The sequence below is a fragment of the Monodon monoceros genome, unplaced genomic scaffold, assembly GCF_005190385.1.
Source record: "Monodon monoceros isolate NGI ecotype Baffin Bay Population unplaced genomic scaffold, NGI_Narwhal_1 Super_Scaffold_4, whole genome shotgun sequence".
NCBI lineage: Eukaryota > Metazoa > Chordata > Mammalia > Artiodactyla > Monodontidae > Monodon > Monodon monoceros.
In genome coordinates this window covers 60,614,346-60,627,570 of record NW_021703781.1, presented here as the reverse complement: position 1 = coordinate 60,627,570, position 13,225 = coordinate 60,614,346, and positions in this window count along the sequence as shown.

Genomic DNA, 13,225 nt, shown 5'->3' with positions numbered 1-13,225 from the left:
TATATATATATATATATATATATATATATATATATATATATATATATGAGATAGATAGATATATAAAATGGAATACTACTCAGCCACTTTTTTCATCAAAAAAGATGAAATCTTGCCATTTGTGACAACATGGATGGACCTCCAGGGTATTATGCTAAGTGAAATAAGTCAGTTGGAGAAAGACAAGTACTGTATAATTTCACTCACATGTGGAATATAAAAAAAACATATAAATAAAAAAAGTAAACAATCAAACCAAACCAAACAAAAATAAACATGCAGATACAGAGAACAGAGCAGTGATCACCAGAGAGGAAGGAGTAAGGGAAGGGCAAAATGGGTAAAAGGGGATCAACTGCATAGTGATGGATGGAAGCTACATTTTTAGTGGTGAGCACACTCTAGTGTGTACAGAAGCTGGAATATAAGGTTGTACACATGAAACATATAATGTTATAAACCAATGTTATCCCAATTAAAAAAATGTTTTAAAAAGAATAAGGGACAACCAGAGATGTCCTTTGGTTCTTCAATTGTGTTCTCAACTTGTCATTTCTTTTTTTAAATGCTCTACAAAACTCAGAAGCAGTTATACCACACCAAAACCCATGTTATCATCACCATCACAATCAAGTGAAACAGCATTTCATCTCTCAAAGCCCTTACTTCAGAGGTCACTTTATCACAAACAACCATCGGTGATAATTCAATGAATTACCACGTCACTAAGTGCCACGGATTACTGACATCCCATTCCCATCTTAAGGAGTACAACAGTGCATTCAAGCCCAAAGAGATAGACAAACCAATCCCAAATTCCCATCTTCCAGGATTTGTTTCTTGAGACCACTCATTACCAATTTCTGTATCATTCAGGTTCCAGTCAGGATATAGAACAACTCAGATAGCTGAAAAGGCAAAAGGAGATCTCTGAAGTATCACTGAAGTAGTAGCTTCAGTAAGCAGATACCGCCCCTAGGACCTGGGAAAGCAAAAATAAGAAGATGGCAGAAAAGGGACCCCACAGAGCTGAGACTCAGCCCTCTGAGGAGGGGGTAGACCAGACCAGAATTGGTGTCAGAATCTCACCGAAGCACTCCCTTCAAGATGAAACTCAAACCTCCAAGGGAGGTGTCCTGTGATATTTTTGAAGGGGCTCTTGGGGCATAATTTTGTAGTGTGGGGAAAGAAGCAGCAAACTGGAAGTAACTAACCACTGATATCAAAACCAGCTACCACAGTGAGGATGAACAGTTTCTGTGGTGACACAAATAGCAAGTAGCAAGTTCATCTGTCATTCTCCTCTCACAGACTCCATCTAGCTCCCCATGTTGGTTGAGCCTAACAGCCAGCAGGCAAAAGAGAAATGTAATTTGCACAGCCCCAGATTCAGCATCACAGAATATAAAAGGGAAGGTTTTAAAGGGAGAAGTACTACCTTGATAATCACGAATTATTTTTATAATGATGTCATATATCATAACTGTCAACATTTAAAATTACCAAGCCCAGTCCTCTATAACACAGATGAGGAAATGGAAGCCTAAAGAATTAGTGCCTTATTCTATATCACATGGCAAGGAGTGATAGACCAAGTACTTCAGGAAAGTACCAGAAACAAAAGCAAAAGTTCTATATTTATTACACCACTTTGCCCCTACAAAATTGCTTCATATCTTTATAAACTATTTTAAACATAAAATTCACAGTCAACATTCATTTGGGCATCTCGGCATGCGTCCACATGTGGACTTGCTGTAGAATAGGCTTCACATGCACAGAACTGGCTCAGTCCTGGTTTTTTAGAATTTTTGGACTTGAACCAAATTGCTTAAGGCTCAATCTGTGTGTAACCAGTATGTTGAGCAAGCACGACTCCTGACATAATCAAAACACAACTTTATTTTTGTCTCTCACCATCCTTCTAAAATGTGTTCAGTTGTGATAATGTTTTTCTGCCTTTGGGTGAAAACTTCAAGTCCATGATATTTTTGCTTGTTTCTTTCAGTTAAAATATCCTGGAGCCACTTTAAGAAACAAACTGACCCTATTTCAGAAATCAGAATGTCCAGTTCAAGATATTAATGCAAACTTTGGATCTGACTTATCATTAAAATGCTCTCACCTTCCCAGCCTGCAGAAGCTGGCATCTCCTGGAAGCCTGCAGTGGAAAAGAAGGGCAAGGTTGATTTCTCTTGCATTTCCTTACCCTGTGCTTTCGCTGCCCTCACCCCACCTTGCTAGATAGTTTCTGACTCCTACACAGTTGGAGCAGAGTGAGGGTGGAGTGAAAAAGAAAAGTGAAATCTTTTGTTTAAATGGTAGTTTCATAAGCTGGTTTTCTGCTCTCTGGGCTTGACAGCTGTTTAGAGCTGATTCTTTCTCTTTGGATGCTGTTAGAGACTTGTTAGAGCTTCTTTACTGGGTCCCTCTGTCTATAGATCTCTTACCCTGGGCATCATATTGTGGGTGGGGGCTTGCCCTAATTTCAGTAACCCCTAGATATCCAGGGTTACCCCTTAGTTTTTTGCTACTGGGATTTCAAACTCTTATTTCTGAACTGTCTTGGTGGCACTACTAAACTGCACCCAAGATGACTCCAGGCTGGATAATATTCTCCCACATGACCCACCTCTGGCCCAAAAGAAAGACCTTTGTACTGACCTATTCTTGGGGTGCAGGTTAACTGAAAGAAAACCACAAAACAGTTCTTCCAGGACCATCTAGATTTCACTGATGAGAGTTATACTGTAATCTTTGATCACAGAAGTCATGTATTAGGCTTCCTATATTCTCAAGAATACATACACACACACACACATATGTATATATTATCTAGTTGAAAGTTTCAAGAGTTGCAGAACTAGTTTAAAGACTTTCTTTTAAACATTTGCATATATCAATTTGGAAAGGTACTTTGGAATTTTCCATCTGTTTACCTTGGTGCTTAGTTGAAATATCACCTTTAATTAGCTCTTCCATGTGATTCATTGCCAACTTATTAAAATCCATATCCTAGAGCAGTGGTTCTCAAAGTTTTGTGTGCATTGGAATCCTCTGTAAATTTTGTAAACTTTCTGTTTCTGTTTCAGTGAGTCTCAGGTGGGAACAAATAATTTACACTTATAAAAGTTCCCAGGTGATGCTGATGCTGCTGTTTCTGGGGACCACACATTGAGAACCACTCTCTGCTGTAGGACAACAGGATGCCAAGGTATCTCTGCTCTGGTACTGTTTTGGAGTTAACATTTGAGAGATATAGAAAATTCACAAGTGTGAAATTTCTGTATAAGATTTAATAAGCATAACCCTTCGTACCATCCTTTCTGATCCTAGTGTTATATTTGAAGTTGGGAACTTTGTTTCCAAATTGCAAGTGAATCTATACAGCAGCATGATTGATTTTGTTTATCAATCTGCTATTTATTCAACTATGCAATAAGTATCTATTGATCATCTATATGTGCCAGGTATTATGTCTCTGGAACAGTGTTTATCAAAGTGTGGCCTTTGGGCCACCAGCATGAGCAATGGTTCTTTTGCATGAATCAGAATCACCTGGAGAGTTTGTTAAACACAGATGGCTAAGCACCACCCCCAGAGTTTCTAATCTAGTAGGTCAAGGGTGAGGCATGAAAATTTACATCTCCCACAAATTCCCACTTGTTGCTGAACAAATGTCAGTAGACATTTCTAAATTGTCTTGAAATGTTAGGCATTTCTTTGCTCTTTTCCAGTTTTTAAAAATAAGGAAAAACAATATCCCTTTTAAAAAGTGAAAGTCTCCGTGTAAATCATTTTGAAATTATTTGCCAACTAAAGAAAAAAGCTTATTTTAGCAGCACAGAGCATACCATCTTTAATGATGAAAAGCTGCAAATATAGTTCCCAGGTCATTATACTTGCAGTGTTTGCTCTTTTCTCATTATTCTCTTTCTTCCAATTAGCTCCCTGAAAATCAAGTTAAGGGCTATAGCTGACAGTGATGGGCAAGAACTTCTCTTATCTGGTCAATAAAAATAAATCCCCCACATAAAAATGTCATACTCATGTTGGCAATGACTAAAATCCAGTGATGTATTTAAAAGGGTCCAGTGGACACACAGAAACACACAGATCACTATGGTATCTTAGACTTCTGACTGTAGCCAAGGTATAAGAGCTTGAATCAGAATAATCCCCCTGTTGAAAACAACTGTAAAACTTAGGCAATAACATAAAATTACTATTTTAAAAAGCCTTAGAAATAAACTATGGATAGAAGACCAAGAGGCTGTAACTCACACAATGAGTTGAGCTCCATATTCCCAAGATTTTATTCTGGAGTCCATTTGCCAATTCATGCTTGGGGAATACTTTCCTAAAATAAGTCACACTGAACCAAGGAGACAGATGCTTGAGTTTAGGGTGGACAAAGAAACTGGGACATTAAAGGAAGATACTACACATAAAGGATACACATAAAGTGAGTAAAAAAATATGCATGTAATCTCCTCTTGAGCAATTCATGATTTGCACATTGCAGGGTAAAACTTCAGGAAAATCAGCAGAAGGATGCAGCAGCTTAGAGATTAAAAAGCTGAGCTGCACAGTGATTTCAGCCATCATAGAGTTCTGGGGAAACAAAAGTTAAAGTTCAAGGGCCATCAAGGTGGAGTGGTCCTTTCCACAGCTTTGTTTGAGATCCCAGGACTACCTCTCCTAGTAAGTAAAAATTAAGTAGAAAAAAAAATCAAAGATCATGGAATATTTGAAAAACATGGTTAATAAATTTGACGTAATGAACATATATAAAACACCAAATATAAATATTGTAGAACACATCCCTTCAAGTGTGCTTGGAACATTTATCATTGTTGATCATAGGATAGGCCAGTAAGCAATTTGTGACAACTTTTAAATAATTGAAATTATATACAATATTTTTTCTGATCACAATGGAAGCAAACTAAGAATAAAAACAAAATAGTAATTAGAAAAACACAAATACTTTAAAATTAAAAATAATACTCGTTAAAAGCTCATTAATCAAAAAAGAAAATGAAAATCAGAACATATTAAACTGAATAATAATGAACGGGTCATATTAAAACTTGTGGGAACTGGTTTGCCGAGCAGAAATTGAGACACAGAAGTAGAAGAAAAACGTATGGACACCAAGCGGGGGAAAGTGGCAGGGAGTGGTGGTGGTGATGTGATGAATTGGGAGATTGGGATTGACATGTATTCACTGATGTGTATAAAATGGATGACTAATAAGAAAAAAAAAAAAAAACTTGTGGGATGCAGCTAAAGCAGTGATTAGAGGGGAAATATTTTTAAGTGTGTGTGTGTGTGTGTGTGTGTATGTGCACATGAACACACGTGTATGAAAAAGTTTGGAAAAATAATATAAACTTCTCGATCAAAAGAAGAGAAAAATAACAGGAAATTAAGCCCAAGGTGAGAAAAGGAGGAAAATAATTAGATAAAAGTAGCAATAAAGTAAAATATACAAAATTGGTGTAGCAAAAAGCTGTTTTTAACAATTCATAAAATTGATAAACTTCTAGTAAGATGGATCAATAAAAATGAAATAATACAAAAATCACCAATATCAGGAATCAAAAGGAGGATATTAATATAAATCTAATATATAAAACAATAAGAGTAGTGTAGTTGGTAATAGAAACAAATTTATGCAGATAAACTGAAAATTCAGATTCACTGTATAAATTATTTGAAAAACACAATGTACCAAAATGAATGCAAAAATAAATTACATATATATACACATATATGTATATATGTGTGTGTGTGTATATATATATATACATAACATACATACAAGAAATTGTGTGTGTAAATAAAATTTTCCCATGAAGTAAACTCCAGGCCCGGATTACTTCAATGGTTATTTCACCTAAATACATAAGGAAAAAATAAAACCAATCTCGTTCAAATTCCCCCAGAATATAGAGAAAGTGGGAACACTTACCAATTTATTTTCTGAAACCAACATATTTTTGATTCCAAAATCTGGCACAGACATTACACAAAATGAAAATTAAAGAACAAGAAATCTCATGAATATAAGTGTAAAAATCCTAAACAAAATATAAACTGATGAGAATCACCAATAAAATACAATAATAGATTATGTTAAAGTGGAGTTTGTTCCAGGCATGCCAGATTAGTTAAACATTCTATAATCAACTTACATCATCAGAACAAAGGAGGAAAATATGTAACCATTTCATACAGATACAAATGTTTTGATATATGTAAATGTTAAGTCTCTTGACTTTATTCAAGGTACTGAATAGCATTAAATTCACTATTTTACTTTCCTGTTTTACTTGTGAAAAGAATAATGCACTAAGGGGCTTCCCCGGTGGCACAGTGGTTGAGAGTCCGCCTGCCGATGCAGGGGACACGAGTTCGTGCCCCGGTCCCGGAAGATCCCACATGCCGCGGAGTGGCTGGGCCCGTGAGCCGTGGCCGCTGAGCCTGCGCGTCCGGAGCCTGTGCTCCGCAGCGGAGAGGCCACGGCAGTAAGAGGCCCGCGTACCGCAAAAAAATAAATAAATTTTAAAAAAGAATAATGCACTAAGGATAGATAGAAGGTCTATTTGCATTTGCCAATTGTGATAGAAGGCTTTTGTAAGTATGTATTGTAAAATCGATGCATATTTATTTTTAGCATTGTGTTATTGCCTCTGCTGCTAATAAACAAACAAATGACTACCTGGAGGAGCAGCTATAACACTTGCTTATTTTCAGAATACTAGAGCTATATTTTTATTTATAATTGCATAGACTATATTAATTAACTTTACAGACCATTGTGATTGTATAACTTATAGCCTTTGTATTTTTATAATTTCATCATTTGCAAATGTTAAGTGTAGTTAAAAGGTATTTCATTGATTGCACTCCATAATTCTTTACTTTCTAAAAAATACATAAAAAATTTTGAATTGACTAAGCAATAATATACCAAGTGCATTATAACTGGAAAATGTAAATATATGCATTATTCACCATGTTAAAGAAAAGATGCATAAAAAGCATGTAATAAAATTCAAAACCCATTCATGATTTTTAAAAACTCAGCCAATTGAGAATAAAAAACATTTATTTAATGTGATAATGTCATCTGCAAAACAATCCCCAGTAAATACTGTATTTCATAGTGATTTCTGAGCCCACTTATTTTCTGACCCACTGCCACCATTTCTATTCATCATCATAATTCTCTTCCTAGCAAAGCAATAAGCAACACATAAATTGATAAGCATATGGTAGAAATATTTGAAGGAAAGAAATAAAGTTTAATTTACACATGATATCATTAGGCACACAGAAATTCTAAAAGAATCAAAAAATTATTAGAATTAAGAAAAATTAACAAGGCCACTAGATACAAAATTAATGTAAGAATTAATTCTGTTTCAATATACTAGAAATAATTAGTTGAAAATTAAGACAAAGAAATAATATTCACAATGCCACCAAATACCTCCAATACCTGGGAATAAATTTATTGAAAGATGTTCAGGATTCTACACTGAAAACTAATAAATATTGCTGAGAGGACTCAAAGAATATCTAAATAAATGAAGAGAAATAATATATTCATGGATTGGAAGACTTAATATTTTTAAGATGTTAATTTTTCCCAAATTGATCTATAGACACAATGCAGTCCCATTAAAAAGTCCAGCATTTTTTTTAATTGACAAGGCCATTCTAATACAATATGGAAGAACTAAGTAGGGAACTTCACACCCAATATCAAGATTTATTATAAAAAGTTATAGTAATTAAGAAATGTTTTTATTAGCACAGAGTTTGATGAACTGATCAATTAAGCAGAATAGAAAATTCAGAAACAGAAATACACAAATACAGTCACCTGATGTACAATAAATGTCACAACAGTGAAGTGGGAAAAGGATGGTCTTTTAAATTAATGTCAGTGGGTTAATTGGTATCCATATAAAACAATATGAACTTTCAGCCTTACCTCATACCATACACACAAAATTAATCACACATGGATTATAGAAATAAATGTGATAAAGAAAACAATACCACTTATAGAAAAAAATAGGAGAATACATTCATGAACATGGGGTAAGAAAAGATTTATTAAACAGAAAATAAAAAGCATTAGCCATAAAGAAAAGTTTGAAATAATTGATAAATTATATTACATAAATATTAAGCACTTCTATTTATCAAAAATTATCATATTAAAACCCCCAAATTTGGAACATTAATGTAAAGTTATTACTATTGTCTGTAAAAATATATGTGGAAAAGGATTTGTATTTAGTCTACATAAAAACTCCTACAAATCAATAGGAAAAAGACTGACCACCCAATATTTTTAAAACTGACCAAAAGCCTGGGACAAGTGCTTCAGAAAATAGAATATTCAAAGGCCAGTAAATATTTTAAAAAGTACTCAGCATCCTTATTCTTCAGGAAAATACAAATTAAATGACTATGAGATACCTCTATACTCTCACCGGAATGGATAAAATTTAAAAAAAAAAAAGGGTTGGTGAAGATGTGAAATAACTGAAAGTCTCATACATTGCTGTTTGGAACAAACACTGAAAAACTAGCATCATATAGCAAAAGTAAACATGTCCCTTCCTTAGAACTCATTGATTCCAGGCCCCAGAATATATCCTAGAGCAAGTCTAGCTTACGTCTACCAAATGACATTCACAATGATGCAGCTGTATTCCTAATAGCCAAAAATAGACACTACCTATATGTCTATCAACAGTATAATGAAGAAGTAAATGGTTGTATGTTCACATTGTGGAATACTACATGGGAATAAAATGGACCAGTTGCTAGTACCCTCTACATGGTTAACGAATCTCACAAATATAATACTGAATGATAACAGCTAGACAGGGTACATACTGATTGATTTTGTTAAATATATTCAAAAAGAGCAAAATTAATCTATGGTTATAGATGTCAGAATAGGCATTCTTTGTCAGAGTGTACCTGCCTTGGTGCTACTGACTGACAGGGTACAGGGAGCCATTGGGAGGCTGGAGAAGATTTCTCTCTTCATCTGTGTGGTTGTGTGTGTGTGTATAAAAATAAAATCACTAAGCAATTTAGTTAAGACTTGGACACTCTCATGGATATAGGTTAAATTTCAAAATAATTTTTAAAAAGTATTTTAAATGCTAAAAAGCATTGTCATTGTTATTGAGCAGCGTTCTCTTCAAACAAGCTGCAACTAATAGCAATAGGTTGAAAAACATGAACTTTTTCAGTCCATGTTTTGTTTTAAGTTGCTTTATTCATTGATTCAACTTTTGTCTTTGGTGTCAATGTGGCTTTATGTGACACTGGTGGCGGGTGTCTGTGATTCATGCTAGTGATGATTATCTGATGATATTAAGAAATGCTATCAAACAAATGAGAACACCAGCTTTGTCATTCATTCATTCAACAAACATTTACCGACTGTCTATTCTGTGCCTGCATTGGTTTAGATACTAAGGCAAAGAGATAAATATATAAGACATGCAGGACCTGTAATCTACAGGAGTTTGCAGCCTAATGGGGGAGATAAAAGGGTAAGACAGATGATCATAATAATGAAAGTACAATGTCAGAATAGATACCAGTGGCCAAGAGAATATAGAAAAGAGGTAGTGGTTACCTACTTAGCACTAAAACAACAGCACTGAAAATTTTATTATAGGATAATTTCCATAATAAGAACGCTTAAAAGGCTATGGATACATTTCAAATGTTCTCTAATGAAATGACAAGATCTAGGATGCGATGACATAGGATATGCACGCAGGGATCAATAATTAGGCTACAAAGGATGGCTGGTAGGCACCATGAGGTCATCAATTCAGGGAACCAAAATCTAGAAACAGCAAGGAGCTAGACTAGGAGATGGAGGAATGGAATAACCGATTTTGGCATAGGGCCTCTGCAGAAATCCAGCACTTGGAGAGCAGGCATAAAGCAGCTTAACAATGTACCCAATGCCTTCTTAGATAGGGGCTCATTAGACTGCCACTGCTGGGACCACAGCTGGCTTTAGAAAATGGACAGACCTCATCCCACAATGTGACTCACATAATTGTACCTGGTGATACTGAGCAGGTAAAGGTAGCTGAGCTTCCTAATAACAGTTTTTCATGGCAAACACTCATGAATCTTCATTTGGGCATTTATCTAAGCTTGTTCATGAGTTCAGACTTTGTAGTATCTCTTCATGATAAATGGCATGCATTTACTCCATGATGTACTAAATAAGGGATTCCTTTGACCTTTTCTTTTTTTTTTAACATCTTTATTGGAGTATAATTGCTTTACAATGTTGTGTTAGTTTCTGCTTTATAACAAAGTGAATCAGTCATACATATACATATGTTCCCATATCTCTTCCCTCTTGCGTCTCCCTCCCTCCCACCCTCCCTATCCCACCCCTCTAGGTGGTCACAAACCACCGAGCTGATCTCCCTGTGCTATGCAGCTGCTTCCCACTCTAAAGTTAAATTTTCACGTTGCAAAGAATAATTCAGGTACACGGTCAAAAGTTCAGTCTACCACCCAATTTACTGCTGACCCCTTAGAAGCTTGTGAAACTCAGGTGCAGATTCCTTATACCACGATTCACATGGAAGATAGGTTTGGCAAGAACCGACAAGGCAGTAGTTTATTCCATCCATTCAATTTGCCTCCAAAGCAAAACTTCTGAGTTTCAATCTCTGTTGTCTACCCCTCTTATTATATCTTATAGGGTATGGTGGTCTTTAATTTTTGTTTTATATTCAGCAGGAAATAGATTTATTTTTTTCAGTAGACTGGATTTTAACTTTCTTCCACCTAGGGAGCAGTGTCAAGTGGAAGTTGGTATTTGAAATGTGAAATAACTTTAAAAACAGCTAACAGGTATTGAGAATCTGCTCTGTGCCATATAGAACAGCCTCGCATGAGGGAAGTGATATAACCTCCATTTTACAGATGAGGCAACAGAGATTCAGAAATTCAAATGATAGTACACAGCTACGGCATGGCACACATGGGATTTACGACTAGGATCTTGACTTCAAAGTATAGGATTTTAAGCCTCACACTGTCCTGTCTCCAAGCACCAGAGGCAGATAGACACAATAACTTCTGCTTTGATCACTTCTCTTGCCTTCCTCTTCAGTGTACTTCCGTGCTGCTACCAGAGAGTAGCATACTGTCAGGATGTCTGGACTCGTAAGGGCTGGAGTATGTCTATGCTTTGTCCAGACCAAACAAAGAAATGGGGAGCGGCACAAAGTAGTTAGCGTCTGCCCAATTGTGCTTATTCTTTGATTTGTTCCCTCCTTTTCTTTGCAAGCTATGCTTGTTCTCTGAGAGAAAAGTCCCAAAGATCTTATTTTTCAACGGCTACTGTACATTTTATAGAGTTGTATTCTGCTGGAATATTTTGCCCTAGAAATCTACTGAATTTGGCTTCAGTGATAACCTCATTCATCTTTGGATCAGTTCTTTGGAAAAGAGACAAAAATAACTGAAGACTTCTTCTTGTGATATAGGAAGCTTTTGGTTATCATCTCAGTGGCACTTAAAGAATTTGAGGGACAGCATTCCATTTCTCTCGTCTTCTCTTCTCTAGTTAGTACTCCCAAAGAAACAGAAGTGAAATGTAGCTCCAACTGAGTTCATATCTGTACTTTCTTTTTTTTAATTTAATTTATTTTTTATAAAGCAGGTTCTTATTACATATTTCTACTTTCAAGGAGACTGGAATAGAAAAAGTATTATGAAGTTGGTTTTGTGATTTACTATGTCAAAGCCTTTTTATGTTGCACTAACAGGCTAGAGGACAGAAGAGAGAGAGAAATGATAGAAGTTACAATTTCTAGATCATTTTAAGACTATAATGAATTTTTAAAATACATTCTAAGGCTTTTTGGTAAAGGTATATTTTTTTAATTAATTTATTTCATTTTTGGCTGTGTTGGGTCTTCATTGCTGCGCATGGGCTTTCTCTAGTTGCAGCGAGTGGGGGCTACTCTTCGTTGTGGTGCACGGGCTTCTCATTGTGATGGCTTCTTCTGTTGCAGAGCACAGACTCTAGGCGTGTGGGCTTCAGTAGCTGTGGTGTGCGGGCTCAGTAGTTGTGGCGCATGGGCTTAGTTGCTCCGCGGCATGTGGGATCTTCCCGGACCAGGGCTCAAACCCGTGTCCCCTGCATTGGCAGGTGGATTCTTAACCACTGCACCACCAGGGAAGCCCCAAAGGTATACTTTTAAAAGTCTAATAATACCTCTCTAAATAAACTTACTTAGTCATAGTGCACATTTTCTCTATTTCACATTAAGTTTGACTATTTAAATGGGAAAAATATATATGCATATGAGTTTACACAATGACAGTGATATTATTTCATGCTTCTCTCTTCCTGTTTAACTATACAAGCTATCTTTTGAAACCTGAAATGATTGTGTAAGAAATGCACATAATTGCTAAACAAAAACAGTATGGAATTTTAATTCATGTATATACAAACTGGGGGAGGATTTGGACTAAAGGGAGAGAAAAAGGATAACAAAATTTAGTTCTAAGTTTTTCCTCTAACTCTGTGACCTTGGATAAATTTCTTTATATTCTGTGAGATGCAGGCAAAACCTGCCCCCTACCTAACTTTTGGAGCTGCTGCAAGATTTATTAAACTAGGAGAAAAAAACCCAAAAACTGTTTAGAGGTCTGATGAGATAAGAGTTATATAAATACAAGGCAGTATTGTTATCTCTAAGAGGTGTATGAAGTTGAATTAAATTTTACAACACCTTATGAGTCAAGTAGATAATCTCAGACCCATTTTTACAGATAAGAGGGCTTAAGCTGTCCTGTTCAGGCCACTTAGACTGGGTGTATGTGAAGAGATACCATTACTGAATTCAGAGCTAGGCCAGTATTTGTTGATACCTGAATATATTTTAAAGGGCAGTTTAAAACATCCCATCATCCCCTTGGCAAGCAATGAGGAGAGTCTGCATATTATTCTCCCCAGTTTTCTTTCTGTGGTTCTTCGTGAAATTGATCTGAAATGCAAGACACCTTGTGTCAATGGTATCCAAGGGGAGCCAAGTATTTTGAGAGCTATCAAAAGACGTTGTTCTAATGATGAGACATAAAATGTGATTTAGTGCACCTGAAGCCAAGATATCCATCAGACACAGAGACC